This window comes from Quercus lobata, chromosome 2 (genome assembly GCF_001633185.2).
Source record: "Quercus lobata isolate SW786 chromosome 2, ValleyOak3.0 Primary Assembly, whole genome shotgun sequence".
Taxonomy (NCBI): Eukaryota; Viridiplantae; Streptophyta; class Magnoliopsida; order Fagales; family Fagaceae; genus Quercus; species Quercus lobata.
The window spans coordinates 81,957,291-81,973,002 of NC_044905.1; positions in this window are offsets into that span (position 1 = coordinate 81,957,291).

Below are 15,712 nucleotides of genomic sequence, written 5' to 3' on the forward strand. Positions count from 1 at the left end.
ATCCTGCACATTTATAAATAAATTGAAAAAAATAGTTCAGAATTCTATTATTAGGTAACATGAATCAAAGCTGTCTTAGCTTACACAAAGCATATAACTCAGACAATAAATCAACTACTACAGCTTCTTGCTTCCTTCAAAGAATGAACAGACTATTAACACATGGCAGGTGTAGCTTGATAGGTCCATGCCTTTAAGGAGTTTCGTTCTAATGCAGCACATGTATAAAGTAAAACACGGGTAGATTGGCTTTGATTTTCTTTCAAGTTCAAGAAGCATTATGTGTCACTCAAAAAGTAGCTAAACAATCAACTCATAGGAAGACAATGACTACGGTCTATATTGGTGTGGGTGAAGGTGGGCGTAAAAATAAATATACATCAAGCGATAATTTCATATCAGAATAGCCCAATAATTTCACTTTAGAGAGTTATGATGGCATCAGCAGCCTTGATCTACTTTTCACAAACCTGTATTAGAATCATCAAAATTTATTTTTCTTTGTTCTCTTATTGCTATGCCATTTTGCCAGAGCAATTTGGTGGGTTTCTGAGCTTAGATTTATGAAAAGTAGCTAATGTGAGAGATGCAACAGTTTCAAGTCTCAACCAACACTTAATTTTTAAATAATTAGGCCAGATCTACTCACCTTGGTCCTCTTCATGCTAGAAAAGCAAAGCAAATATGAAAAGTACATTATCACTGACAAGTATGCAGTCAGCAAGATATACAGGAATAGAGATTACATACACTTTGACCAGTGGACGGGATATAATAACAAGCATTTGCAAATCTTCATCTTCATTTGTATTCCATACCTGCAATGATGATTGTAAATAAAGTAGTAGTAGTAACAGTGATAACATGTCACAGGATGATCTTCAAAAAACGTCAATTGCTACCAACACAAAGTAGATGGGAGAAATTTCAATTAATTTAAAAGTAGATATCATTCAGCAAGCCAGAACTATGAATCTATGACCTAACCTGGTATCCACAACAGCACTCATCAAATTGCAGTTTAATAGCTGCACCGAGGCATCCCACAAGCACTAAAGCACAATAGATAGCATCTATTTAATACAGGGATTCAGAACATCCTCCAAATTGTTCTTTGAACCCCACATTAACTAACATCTTCTGAATTACATCATTAGATAGCATCTTCTAATGCCAGTAGAAAACATAAAACATAGAATTGTTTACCTGGTGAGCATCGTTAACAGGGATATGAAATGTGCTATTAGAATATATTTTAAACTCTTGAGGCTTTCCAGGGTACTTCTCATGTGAACCTGATGCAAGATACAGAGTGCCACTTCCCTTTAGGACAACAAGAACTTCTTCGCAGGAATGCCTGTGAATTGGTGTACGCGATCCTTGTGCAAATGTTTGAAGCCATACCTCAACCTGCGAGAACCCAAAACTTGCATTAGATAATGCAGGAAAACAGATGTGTGACATCTTTACCTTGCCTTTTACAGAGATTATTGCCAAAGCTAATTCAAGCCAATGCAAGGGATGCACATAATCTAGAAAATGATTTTTTTTTTTTTTTTGGGGTTCAAAACTACAAACAAGACGGGGCTTATTATTATATAAAATTCAATATTATTACTTTAAGATGATCAGGACGCAAAGCGCATTATGTCAGTCCAATAAAATTTTCTCTGGAATTTTGTTGAGAAAAATCCAATGGAAGATATGAAAGAAAAAAAACAAAAACAAAGAGATAGATTTGATGGTGGGTGGAAGAAACACAGAGACATATACCTCAATGTCAAATTTTAACACTCTTATAAGGCCTAACAAATTAATTGATGCTAGAAATACTACAAATTTTATTATACAAGTTTTACAATTTGATGTGTTAATGACGAGAAGCAGTTTAAATACCCTTTTATTATCTTATTACAGTGCCATCTGATTGTTGCTAGTGTAAGTAGTTTTTACAATTTGATGTGTTAATGACGAGAAGCAGTTTAAATACCCTTTTATTATCTTATTACAGTGCCATCTGATTGTTGCTAGTGTAAGTAGTTTTTGCAGTAAAATTTGTAATTTCCAAAGAAATTACCTTTAAGTGAATGAATAATGCTAGCAGAAAAACTTGTAGTAATCTTATTATTGCTCAAATGAATTAATCATATGAAAAGGTAACATAATATATAAATTTTAAATGAAAAATTTATAATATTTATTAATCTCTGCACATAACACATTTTCTTAAATCCGGATGATATTTGTTAGGTTCTAAATGTTTAGAACAATTAGCAAATCGTGAACACAAACTTGTCTAGATATAGATCTTAGAGTCTATAGGTTTTATTAGATAATGCTCAAGGTGATTGAAGTCAAGATTCAAGAACATACAAGCTGCAGGAAGAAGACTTCATATTCTGCCTGGTTCGATCGATCGAAAGACAGGCTCGATCGATCGAAAGTCGTATCTGCAGAATTTTAATTAAGCCCAAACAGTAGTTCAAGCCCATTTAGGATTAGGGTTTCTAATCTACTTCTCCCAGTATATAAAGGAAACTCTAAGCACCTTTTTATAAGGCTTTTTAGAGAGAGAAAAGTGTGCCTCTTTTGTATTTAGGGTTTTGATCCTAAAAAGCTCTCTTATGTCTTCTACCGGTGTTATTCCTTGAAGAATCTTAAGATTCGGTGTTGTAGAAGTTGCTGCCTTCTCTAGTCATCAAAAGTGTTGATGATCTAAACCTTCAAGGGTGGTCTTGGAGTCACAAACAGGAGAGTTTGTGTTGCTAAACTTTTGAGTGGGATCTCAAAGTCACAAACGGAGGTGTTTGTGTTTTGCAAAGGCCAAAGAAAGAAGAAGTTCGTGGATTTGGAGCTTGCACGCGGTCATGTCAGTAAGTTCTACTGGTTGGTAGCAATAAGAAGTCGAGCGTGGGGGCTTGTAAGTCTTATTGCATGAACTTCGATTCTTTCTAGTAGATTTGCTTTTTACCTTAAGGATAGCTAGGTTAAATCCTCCCCAGGTTTTTTACCGGTTTGGTTTTCCTAGGTTATCATATTGTTGTGTTATTTATCTTTCCGCTGCTATGCATGATATGATTGTTTGATTGTGATAACCTAGACTTGTAATTTGAACTAAGTAATCACTTGGCTAATTACCTAGGTTAATCTAATTGTGTTTATAAGGGGTCTAAAAACCAACAAGTGGTATCAGAGCGGGTTCCTCTTTTGTTTTAGATCTTTTGATCTAAGAGGTGATCCTTGACCCCTGTTGTCATGGATAATTTGAAGTGTCTTTCTGATCATGTTTCTGCTCATACTTCTGTTGATTTTATTGATGCCTGTGAAACTCTTCGTAAGGAATTATTGAAATCTATGAAAATTGCTAAGAAATTCAAGGAAGAGTTAAAATTGGCTAATCTTGAAAAAAAGGAATTGGTTGTTAGATTAGATGAATCTAATAAAAAGAATAAATTTTTGAGAAATCAAATTTCCTCTCAAGATGAGAAAAAGAAAAGCTTGGAACAAGAGTTAGTTGAATCTAAAGCTAAAATTAAAAATTTGACTTGTACTAAGTCTGTTGTTGATAACAGAAGTGTTTCTGTTTCTCTTAAACCTAAAACTGAAAAAGTTTATATCCCTCCTTTCAAGAGGAATAATAAAGAAAATGCTTATTTTGCTAGGTTAGACAAAGGTAAAAGTTCTGATGTTGACGCTGAAGTTTCTAAACCTAAGTCTAAACCTACTGTTAGAGAGCATAATAAATCTGTTTTTGTGCCTACCTATCACCTTTGTGGTGTTGTTGGTCATATTAGACCAAATTGTTCTTTGTTGAGGCAAAAACCAAAATCTAAGACTAGATTTGTTGTTAGGAATACTGATGTTCCTAAATTTGTTCCTGTTTGTCACTTTTGTGGTGTCCATGGTCACATTCGTCCTAATTGTCATAAACTGAAATTTAAGCATTCTGTGTTTCAGTCTAGGATTTGTGATGATATTTCTCCTGCCATAAGTCCATATAAATTGTTTCATATTCTTTTGAAAAATTTGAGCTTGTTGGCTTGTGAAAGGAATTTGTAGGATTTGAATTTGTCTTAGAAGATTGGTGTAATTCCTCAATTACACTCTGCTTCTCATGGATTTTCACCTATAAAGCCGAAGACTCGTGCTATATGGGTGAGAAAAGATTCTCCAAGGTGAGTGTTGCTGACTTGTCCCTGATTTAATTCTTTCAATTGTTTGTGGACATGTCTTGTTTCTGTTTTTAGTTGTTTTGTTTTTTTTAAAGTTTTTTTTTTTATTATAAAAAAAAATCCAAAAACATTGAAAAATTTTCAAAAAGACAAAAATATTTTATTTTGAGTCTTGTTTTATTTTTCTTGAGGATTACATGAATTATGATATCTCTCTTGATTTAGAACATGCTTGATATTGTGGAGAAACTTAAATAGCATGTGTTATATAAGTGCTAAGTTTTTTCTAATTTTGTGTAAGTATGTACTGGTTTGTACATGTACTCATGGGTTAATTAAGAAATTGATATTTCTTGTTTGTGTACCCTCTATAGATTAGTTAAGCACTGTCATGCATTGCATTTGCATTGTTCATTTAGCATAATGTGTGCTTTTTGTTTTTTGGTCATAAATTTTTTTAAAACCAAAAAGATTTTTGGGTTTTGTATTTCACATCTTGGATTTACAATCAAGAATTGGCCATATTATCTTTACATAACAAGTTTATGTACCTTGTTTAGCTTGGATGAGCTTCTTTTATTGCACTTTACTAGTTTGAGCTTTGTAGTGCATGTTGTGTGGGAAAGATGTTTATAGTTTTTGATCATTTTGTCTTGATCATTGAAGTCACATGTCTTTGACTGTCGGACTTGAACCTTTAGAGAAAGGCATAAATAACCATCTCACCATTATTTACTAGCTAATCATGAACACCTTAGTGCGTATCGTAAGATTTTGTGATTGAGAAAGTGTAGCACATGCACAAAAAGAACATAAGGTGTAGCCTCGATTTAAATGTTAAAATTGGTGTGTACATTATTGGACTTAATGTTAAATCAATCAAATAAAAATGGTCTGTACATTATCCAGGCTATTTTAATAAGTTTCTGCTCAAATAAAATTGGTGTGTATATTATGAGGCAAATCAAGAAACTTACATGATTGCAAACTTGTTTTCTAGGAGATATGAGAGTTATATGATGTAACTCTTTTGGTGATAGTCTCTTTCAAATTCTATGTGATGAATTTTCTAGACTTTGTGATTGATTTTTATTTACATATCACCTCACATGTATCTCAAGTTTTTGCTAGTTGCACACACTACACAAGTTACTCTTTGCTAAACTTGGTACATTATATTGTGTGTGATCTTGTTGTGGCCATCCAAGATTAAAGTTCCTTGATTTTGATGCAAAATGTGCTTAATGTTTTAGTTTTTGAGGACAAATTGGTTGAAAAACTTGTTTTTGGAAGATCTGGGTTGAATTCAAGTGTTGTTTTTTTAAAAAAAACTTTTAATCTCATACTCATACATTTCATTTATGAAATATTGTGCTTTGAGGAGTTTCTGTATTAAATTGTTGTGTTTTTCAAAAAGTTGATTTTTCCATGCATCATTTATGTTTAGGATTCACATGCATTGCATTGTTTTTGTATCCACCTTGCAATTTTGCAGTCATATCTCTCATTGTTTTCACACATAACATGCATACACTTTGCTACATTGGGTAGTCAACTTGATCAAAAAATTGATTGATTAATTTTTGAGCTATGTACTTTCTAGTATATGCCTTTTTTATGTGTGAACTGTAGATAATATTTTTCTTAAGCGATATGATGGATAATCAATGTGCAAATATTTTATCTACTCATGCAACTGTTTATGGGTCACATAATGCCATGTTTGCATTTTATTGAAAGAGAGAATATTTTTTCTTCATGTGTATCCTCAACTTAGTTTTTTTTTTTTAAAAAAAAACTTGGTTTGTGTCTTTTTATTTATCCCCACCCCCTTTATTTTTCCCAAAACTTGTTTTGTTTTTCCTATTTTTATAGGGGGAGAAATTTTTTTTAACCTTTGGGTTCTTAGAGGGAGTTGTTGCTCTTCGTAGGGAGAGTTGTCTCTATTTTCTCTTATTCTCTGTTGCGTATATTTTCTGTCTACCTTCTAATTAGGTAGACTTTGTCAATACGTGACAAAAAGGGGGAGACATAGATGACTTGTTTGTTTTGTTTAGGGGGAGAATATAAAAACTTTTTGATGTATCTAACTTAGGGGGAGAGTTAGAATTTACTTTTTTTTTTATATTCTGTTTCATATTATTGTTTATATGTCTTTCTTTCCACACATACGGTGATGTGTTTGTTGAGTGTTTCAGGAAAGACAAGTATATTCTGATCAAGACCTTCTACCTCTTATTGGCAACTTCTAGGTTAGGAGTCTTAGATTGGGATTTGTGATGTAATTGGGAATTTTCTTATATTGGGTTGTTCTTGTATTTGAGCATTTCATTTTGTATGAAAGTTTTGTCACGAATTGCCAAAGGGGGAGTTTGTTAGGTTCTAAATTTTTAGAACAATTGGCAAATCGTGAATACAAACTTATCTAGATATAGATCTTAGAGTCTATAGGTTTTATTAGACAATGCTTAAGGTGATTCAAGTCAAGATTCAAGAACATACAAGCTGCAGCAAGAAGACTTCATATTCTGCCTGGTTCGATCGATCGAAAGACAAGCTCGATCGATCGAAAGTCGTATCTGCAGAATTTTAATTAAGTTCAAACAGTAGTTCAAGCCCATTTAGGATTAGGGTTTCTAATCTACTTCTCCCAGTATATAAAGGAAACCCTAAGCACGTTTTTATAAGGCTTTTTAGAGAGAGAAAAGTGTGCCTCTTTTGTATTTAGGGTTTTGTTCCTAAAAAGCTCTCTTATGTCTTCTACTGGTGTTATTCTTTGAAGAATCTTAAGATCCAGTGTTGTAGAAGTTGTTGCCTTCTCTAGTCATCAAAGGTGTTGATTATCTAAACCTTCAAGGGTGGTCTTGGAGTCACAAACAGGAGAGTTTGTGTTGCTAAACCTTTGAGTGGAATCTCAAAGTCACAAACGGGGGTGTTTGTGTTTTGCAAAGGCCAAAAAAAGAAGGAGTCCGTGAATTCGGAGCTTGCACGTGGTCGTGTCAGTAAGTTCTACTGGTTGGTAGCAATAAGAAGTCGAGCGTGGGGGCTTGTAAGTCTTATTGTATGAACTTCGATTCTTTCTAGTGGATTTGCTTTTTACCTTGAGGATAGTTAGGTTAAATCCTCTCCAGGTTTTTTACCGGTTTGGTTTTCTTGGGTTATCATATCATTGTGTTATTTATCTTTCCACTGTTATGCATGATATGATTGTTTGATTCTGATAGCCTAGACTTGTAATTTGGACTAAATAATCACTTGGCTAATTACCTAGGTTAATCTAATTGTGTTTTTAAGGGGTCTAAAAACCAACAATATTTAATTAAGTTTTGAGCTTTCGTTACCGTTTATATACTCTCTCTTTTTTTTTTTTTTGGCTCCACTCTCCCTTTCATATCCTATTCATTTCTTTTTTTTTTGATACAAGATAGAACTCTACTCTATCCTAATCTAAGTGTATATGTGTGTAAAGCTCCCTCCTAGAGACTTGAACCCCGATCCTTGCCCTCCACACTCCACAAGCACTTATACTTGTGGAGTGACCATTGCACCAAGAGAGTGCGGTGGTCATATCCTATTCATGACATGTTGTGTAATGAAAAAGTCAAGGTCCATTATTATTAGCAAACTCTCACATTAATTAATGTAGCCCACTACTTTTTTTTTTTTTTTTTTAGGGTCAGAAAGGGCTACTTATATATTAGAAGCTACAAGTCTATTACAAAAAGTGTTAGCTTTATCACTAGCTAACAGATGCTCCACCACAGGCGGTGGTTCCACAAAAACTACAAAAGAGAAAATACGACTAGCCCCTACTCTAGCTAAAGCACCCGCGCAACGATTTGCTTCGCGGTAGGTGTGCTCAACCTGTTTGTTGGGGATGGCTCTCACAAGGGTCTTGCAGTTAGTCAAAAGAGGCTCCATTAGCATATTGGTAGAATCATTATTCATTAGCTGAACAACACTCTTAGCATCCAATTCAACAAGAAGGCTATTAAGATTGAGGTCCTTTGCCAGAATAAGACCATCTCGTAAGGCCCACAACTCTGCCATAAAGCTATTAGTGCAGCCAAGACTTCTAGAGAAGCCTACAACCCAGTCTCCATTGTGATCCCTGATCAGCCCGCCTCCTCCAACCTTTCTAGTGAATCCTAATGCTGAACCATCAATGTTGAGTTTAGTCGATCCCACTGGTGGTTTCCTCCAAGCCACAGGTATAATGGACTTAGATATAGCAAGCTTAGATCACATTCCTATAGCAAAAAATTCTGCAGCACTGTGTTTGCATTTCTTAATAGCCTTAGTATCAGGAATACCAGTCCTAAACATACAAGCATTACGTTGCAGCCAAATGTGCCAAATTCCCATAGGAAAGACAATACTCCACTGGATTCCCATATAGTTGGATACAATTTTTGTATTACAGTTAACTTCCAACCATTCCTTAATGGGTTTATTGAATGATTCCCTGAGCATATGAGGGAAATTTAGCTTCAGCCAAAAATCTTGAGCAAACTCACATGTACACAGCAAATGATCAAGTGATTCAGTCTCTTTAAGGCATAAAGGGCATGTTGTATTGAGGTTTAAATCTCTTGAACCTAGTACTTCACCAGTGGGAAGGCTATTATGCATGCACAGCCAAAGGCAGAACTGAACCCGAGGTGGTGCAACAGTCTTCCAAACCCATGACATAGCTATGGTATCCAGGTTCAAGGGGTTTAAGCCTCTTGCCAATAAATAAGCTAAAGATAGAGAGAAAGAACCATTTTTGGAGAAGGCCCAAATGAGTGAGTCTTCAGCATTGGTGTCACATGAGAAAGGAGTTGCTTTAAAATTCTCTAGAATCTGATCAGGCAGAACAAAAGAGCTGTTTTGCAAATTCCAGCCTGTGCCATTGTCAAAGCATTGATGCTACATCACTTTGTCTTCATCTTTTGCAAGTGGTCCTTCAATAAGGCTTCGGAAGGTGCCATGAGGGAGCCAAAAGTCAAGCCAAAGGTTGACATGTAGCCCACTACGTTGTTATTGTTGAAACAAACACCGGTTTATATTTTTATTATTTTTTAATGGGACATCCATGTTATTTTATTTAGATAATATATTGAGCTATACAACTAATTTAACTAGTCAGAAATTTGTGCAATATAGAAGAAACTTTAACAAATATGATTTTTTATTTTATTTTTTCTTAGAATATAAAATTTTAATAATCTTAATAATTATGGTAATTATTAATAATTATTGATTATGATAGTATTTATATATGAAATTATTTATTCTACCATTTAAAGTTAAGGAAAATATGACTGTAAGGACACGATTTACAGCCCAGGCCCAAGCTGTATGGGATCTTGGCCCAATGAGCTCAGTACAATAAATTTGTAGAGAGTGGGTTAAAAAACTAGGCTTTAATGAGTTGGACAATGGCTAGTACTGAATTAGATGACAATCAAACACAAATAAAAGATTTTGATGTCAATGGATTTACAGTCTGAGGAGGTCACACTTATATAAATTGATCACAATTGATTACAAGAACCATTCAGATTGCTAAAGTGTTCTCTCTTTATTTTTCCGATCTCCTTTCTCATGGAGGGTTTCTCACATTATATAACTCCCTTTGTACCATCTTGATCCTATACTTATTGATCATCTAAGCCCTTACTTGAGTACTTGTCCCATCAGACAACCTCTTTGGCTTTCTGTGAGTTGTGTTAGCCAATGCAGCACTGTTCAGAGGTCTTCTCCACATAAATGTAGCCAGAAAAGTAGCTGCAGTGCATTTAATGCGGTGGTAGCAGCTTTCCTTTAGATATTTTTGGGTTTCCTTCCTTCTCGTATGTTCATGAGGCACATCCCTATCACTGAAGCTTCTTGGAAGGTCATTCTGATCGTTGGAATACATATTTGAGTTGTATTTTAGCTTATCTGAGGAGATATTCCTCCTCGAACAATCTCCTGAGTTGTATCTTGCTCATTAAGTCTTGAGTTTGAATCACTCATTACTATTTGTTTGTCCTCGGATTACACAGGTTCTCAGCTAAGGCCCAAGGCCCAACACCGGATTTGGGCCTTTATCCCTACAATGACATATTAAGATTCTAATAAAAGGGTTTAAATAAAAAATAAAATTTTAAATTAATTAAAAATTTATTATAATAATGACATTTTTATGCAATATCCTTAACTAATTATATAAAATGATTAACTAAATTAACTCTTATTATTTTTTATTATATATTTTTAATGGATGGTATCAAACACATTTATCTTAGAACAAAGTTTAGCTCCAAATCATTTTGTGGTTATCTCCAAATGATTTATAAGACTATTTATGTTTATTATTTAAACAGGTTACATGACTTTTTAAAAGAAGTTGTGTAACTATAACTACACATAAATGATCTCCTCAATTGCTACTTTGTGTCTTGGAGAAAGGGACCATAACCATATTTAGAGTCAAACTTTTTCCTTCCTCTAGATCCAAGAATAGCTATTATGTAAAATTTTGAGAGCTCAAAAGCATATATGGAAAATATTATGAAGTTAACTAAAAGTGAAATATCTTTAGTTTTATATAAGTTATATATGAGTGATGTGGTTTAATATATAAGAATGATATTATGAATAACTACATAATAAGTTGAATCAGGAAAGTTTGTTTAACATAAATGTTATTTCTCCCTCCCATCTTTTGTTAGTAATTTCTCCAGCATCAATTTTTTGGAGCAAGCCCTCATAGGTTTGTAAGTTTTGCTGGCACTTCTTACTGGCAATATGTCGGCCAAAATGGGCAAATGCCCTTTTCGCGCAAATTATATAGCCTTCTGCTCTATTTTTCAAACTAATTAGGGAAATGACCCTCTTTTGTAACTCGATTTTCTAAAAATCGAGTTTCAACTTAAAACTCGATTTTTGGACAATTGAGTTATAATAAACTGAAAATTAAAAAAAAAAAAAAAAATCCTGGAACTCAAGCTCTATGAACTCGAGTTCCATGCAAAATTTTAAAGCCTTATAGTGGCATTTTAACATGCAAGTTTTTTTCTAAGTCTGATCGCTCCATTAGGGAGCCCTATAGTGGCGTTTTAAATACCTATAGTGGCGTTTTTTATGGAACTCGAGCTCCGTGAACTTGAGTTCCATGCAATTTTATTTATTTTTATTTTTTATGTTTTACCTATAGCTGTGTTTCATGGAGGCCTATAGCGGCGATTTTTTTTTTTTTTTTTTTTTTTAAATTTTTTATGGAACTCGAGTTCCATGAACTCAAGTTCCATGCATTTTTTTTTTTAATTTTTAAGTTTGATCACCCCATACTCGATTTTCTACAAATCGAGTTTTACATTGGAACTCGATTTTGAGAAAATCGAGTTACAAAAGAGGGATATTTCCCTAATTAGTTTGGGAAAGGGGGCAGAAGGCTATGTTAGGACATATGTGATTCACTTGTTAGGAATATATGTCACTATTTTATGTAATTGACTAATCCTTTGACAAAACACACTTTACTTGTATTTGGGTAGATCTAGGATGTCTATAATACTTCAAGAAATTGTGTTTCAAGATCAAGTGTTGAAGCCATGCAAGTTTGTCCAAGATTCAAGCTAAAAAGTGCAAGTTCATTAAAGCTCGACAGCTAGCTCGATAGCTAGTAACTTAGATGAGCATCTCTATGTACAACTAAGCAAGTGAGTTTTATGGCTCATGTTTGTGATGAGTAAGGTTAAGTAATCTCTTGTACTTAACACTCGTATCACTCTTTTTGACGGGAAGGATTAGAAAATCCTAAGAGAAATGCATAAATAATCATCTCACCACTATTGCCCGCCAATCATGAAATGACATCTGTATGCTTCGGCATAGCAAAAGTGCAATGTCAATGACATTTGTGTGCTTCGGCATAGCAAAATTGGAATGTCAAATGCTTAACATCATTGGGTATTTCTTTTCTATCTCTTATATGCCCATGCATGATTTGCTTAAAAGAAAAATATGCAAAGAAAAATAAAAGCAAAAAGAACAGAATGCTTTTATATATGATTGCAAGCATGTATATTAGGAGATTTAGGAGTTATAGGATGTACCTCGAAGGTGATAGTCCTCATCAAATAGTTATGATTGTGTGTGAGTTAAAGTGATTTTCTCATATCTCAAATCGTCATAACATGTATACACTTATGCAATCTTGCAATACTTTTCATACACAACACGCAATATTCTTTGCTAATCTTGATATATGTGTAGGTACAATGTGATTTGGCCATCACAAGGTTTACATGTGTTAATGTATACTCACTAAACTGTCTTGACTTATTTTTGAAATATAAAATTGGTTAGACTTGTTTAGTGTGTGTTTGTGTGTGTGTTTTTGGGATCCATGTACTTAAAATTGTTGTTGAGAGATGATTTTGAGAGTCTAAAATATTGATTGGATTATTGGTTGAGTTGCATGCTTGATTGCATTCATATTTGTGTTTTTCCCTTCTTGAAAAACTATTTTTAAGCAATCTCGATAGCTTCTCAACACCTCCTCGACACTTAGCTTATTTGTCGAGCTCTTAAGCTATTTTTTATCGCAATCTCAACACCTCTCAACAGCTAGGTGGATCGATTGAGAAAGCTCCTGACCTCTCGATAGCTTCTCGACAGCTGGTGGATCGATCGAGCTTTTTTAATTGTGTCTGTGAATTGTTCCTCGACACCTTCTCGACAACTGAATCTGTCGATGCCTTCTTGCTCGACACCTCTCGACACCTCTATCTATCGAGCTTTACTAACCTTCTATATAAAGGTTCAGCGTGATTTGTTTCTCACTTCTCTTGATCTCTCTCTCGACAGACTCGTCTTTTCACTTCCCTAACCTCTCTCACTCACTCCAAACTTCTCCTTCAAGGTTTCTTCAAGATTTTTCCAAGTTTTCTTCACTTGGTGAGTTTCTAATCTCTCATTTTCATGCATTTCATGTTTTGAAACCTAGGTTTTGGTGTTTTTTGAAAAATTTTGGGGTTTTTCAAAATTGATGAGCTTTTGTTGAAATTTTGGGATGGGTTGTTGCCTAAATGAGTTTAAAATCTCATGCATTGCCTCACATAAGCATTATAACAATATTATCATGCATTTTGATGTGTGCAAATTGATTGTGTGTTGGTAGGATTGGATTGGGCTGAGCCCATGATGCTTTTTATATTGCATGTCACATGTTCATGCATTTCCCATGCTTACGTACTCTCTTTTCAATATACTTGCTATATTTGAATTGTTTTGGGATTTTTCTGATTGTCTCTCTCTCTCCCTCTCTCTTATGTTTGCGTTAGTCTATGTCTATGGCACCTAAACGCAAGTCTACTCCGTCCCAGAACCCTCTTCGTTCTGGGGCATGCACTTCCTCTGATCCTACTCCATCACATATTCGGTTCCGTGATGAGGATGCCAAAAGGCCTTCTCGGAGAACTTTTCTCGACGAGACATTCATTCTAAACGCCAAGTCATCTTGGCGGACTTCGCCGACACTGACCTACCCGATGTCATTCATAGTCAGGGTTGGGAGTTACTGTGTGACGTCCCAGTCACATGTCCATCCTTGCTGATCCAGGAGTTTTACTCCAACATGCATGAATTTGATTCTTCAGTACCTCTATTTCATACTCGCGTTCGAGGTACGTGCATTGTTGTCGCACCACAGTTGGTATCTGATGTGCCCCGTGTTCCTAGGGTAGAGTTTCCTAACTACCCTGGTTGTGAGCATCTGAGGACTATGTCCAAAGATGAGCTTAAATTTGCTTTCTGTGAGCACCCTTCTAATTAGGGTGAGCGTTAGTTCACTTGCTATTTGGGCTTTGCAAAAGGCCCTCGGTTTTTTAACATGATTACAACTTTTGTTCTTCACCCTCTTTCTCACTATAACTCTATCATAGAGCCTCGTGCTCGCTTTTTGTTGTCTTTTCTTGAGCATCTTATTATAGATTTTCCTTCTCACTTTATTTTTTCTATCCTAGATGTCTATAGGGATTCGGCGTCCCGTGATAAGCTCATATTTCCTTCGGCTATCATGAGGATCTTACGCCATTTTTCTGCTCCCTTTCCAGCATCCGACCACTTTTCTTTTACGTGTGCCATAGACTATGCTACCATTAAATATAGCGAGGCGGAGTATAGGTCGAGGCAGTCTGGGTCAGTAGCTCCTCCCTCTCGTTTGGCTCCATCTAGATCTACTCCATCCACATCTGCTCCCTCCTCTTCTACGGGCGATGTGACTCTTGGAGACATCATGACGCAACTTTAGCATATGGATGCTTGCCTTGATACACTCTCTACTGAGTTGTATTAGGTGAACATTCATGTTGGCTGTATAGCATGACAGTAGGCGGTCATGGATGGCTTTGCTCCTGAGGTTTCTCTTCCACCTCCTCCAGCGGCTTCTGAGGTTGAGTTGATGATGATGATAGTGATGATGATGATACTTCCAAGGATGATGATGATGGAGATGCTAGCTCTTCCGGTACAGATGAGATGTTTACTTGACATTTTTACCCTTTGTCACTCATAACAAAAAGGGGGGTAGTTTTGGATATAAGAGTTATCATTCTTAAGGGGAGAGTTAGTATAGGACCATTTTGTTAGGGGAAGTGTTGATATTTGAGGGATGTGGTGAGGATTATATGTATCTTTTTCTTTTCTCTACTTTAGATACATTTATTCTTGTACATGGGTCTTGTGACCATTATTGACATACATTGTACTTATTTTCTTTATATGTTGATGTATGTTTCTTTCACCTATCTTTACATGTGTTGTTTATTTTCTCTCTTTATGCACATGCTTCTTATTACTTGTATGCAATCTATTATTTCTGGTTCACACAAAGATGCCTTGATGAGTTTTATTTAAAGTGTTTCAGAAATACAGGTTGTCAAAGTCTACTTGCCATAAACTCTCTTCTTGCAAAGTTTTTCAAGAGTTTGTATTAGCATGGATTTTAATGTATTCAACAAGTGAATATGAATTGAGTGATTTATAACTTCTCTCATATGTTCATTTGTTTGTTGTGGTTTTTTCACGGATTGCCAAAGAAGGAGATTGTTAGGACATATGTGATCACTTGTTAGGAACATATGTCACTATTTTATGTAATTGGCTAATCTTTTGACAAAATGCACTTTACTTGTATTTGGGTAGATCTATGATGTGTTTAATACTTCAAGAAACTGTGTTTCAAGATTAAGTGTTGAAACCATACAAGTCTATCCAAGATTCAAAGTAAAAAGTGCAAGTTCATTAAAGCTCGACAGCTAGCTCGATAGTTAGTATCTATCGAGCTTGAAGAGATGTTCTAGCCCCATGGCTCAACAGTTGCTCGACAGATGGCTATCTATCAAGGTTTAAGAAAAACAGATTTTCAATTTTGTTTTGACTCTAATCCGTGATTAAGTATTTTGGCTTTCTTTTCTCAAAACCTTAGATTTATAAAAGGATTATTTTAAGGGCCGTCAAAGGTGACAAAAGTTGCATAAGTGTTGAGCAAAGTTTGTTCAAGCAAA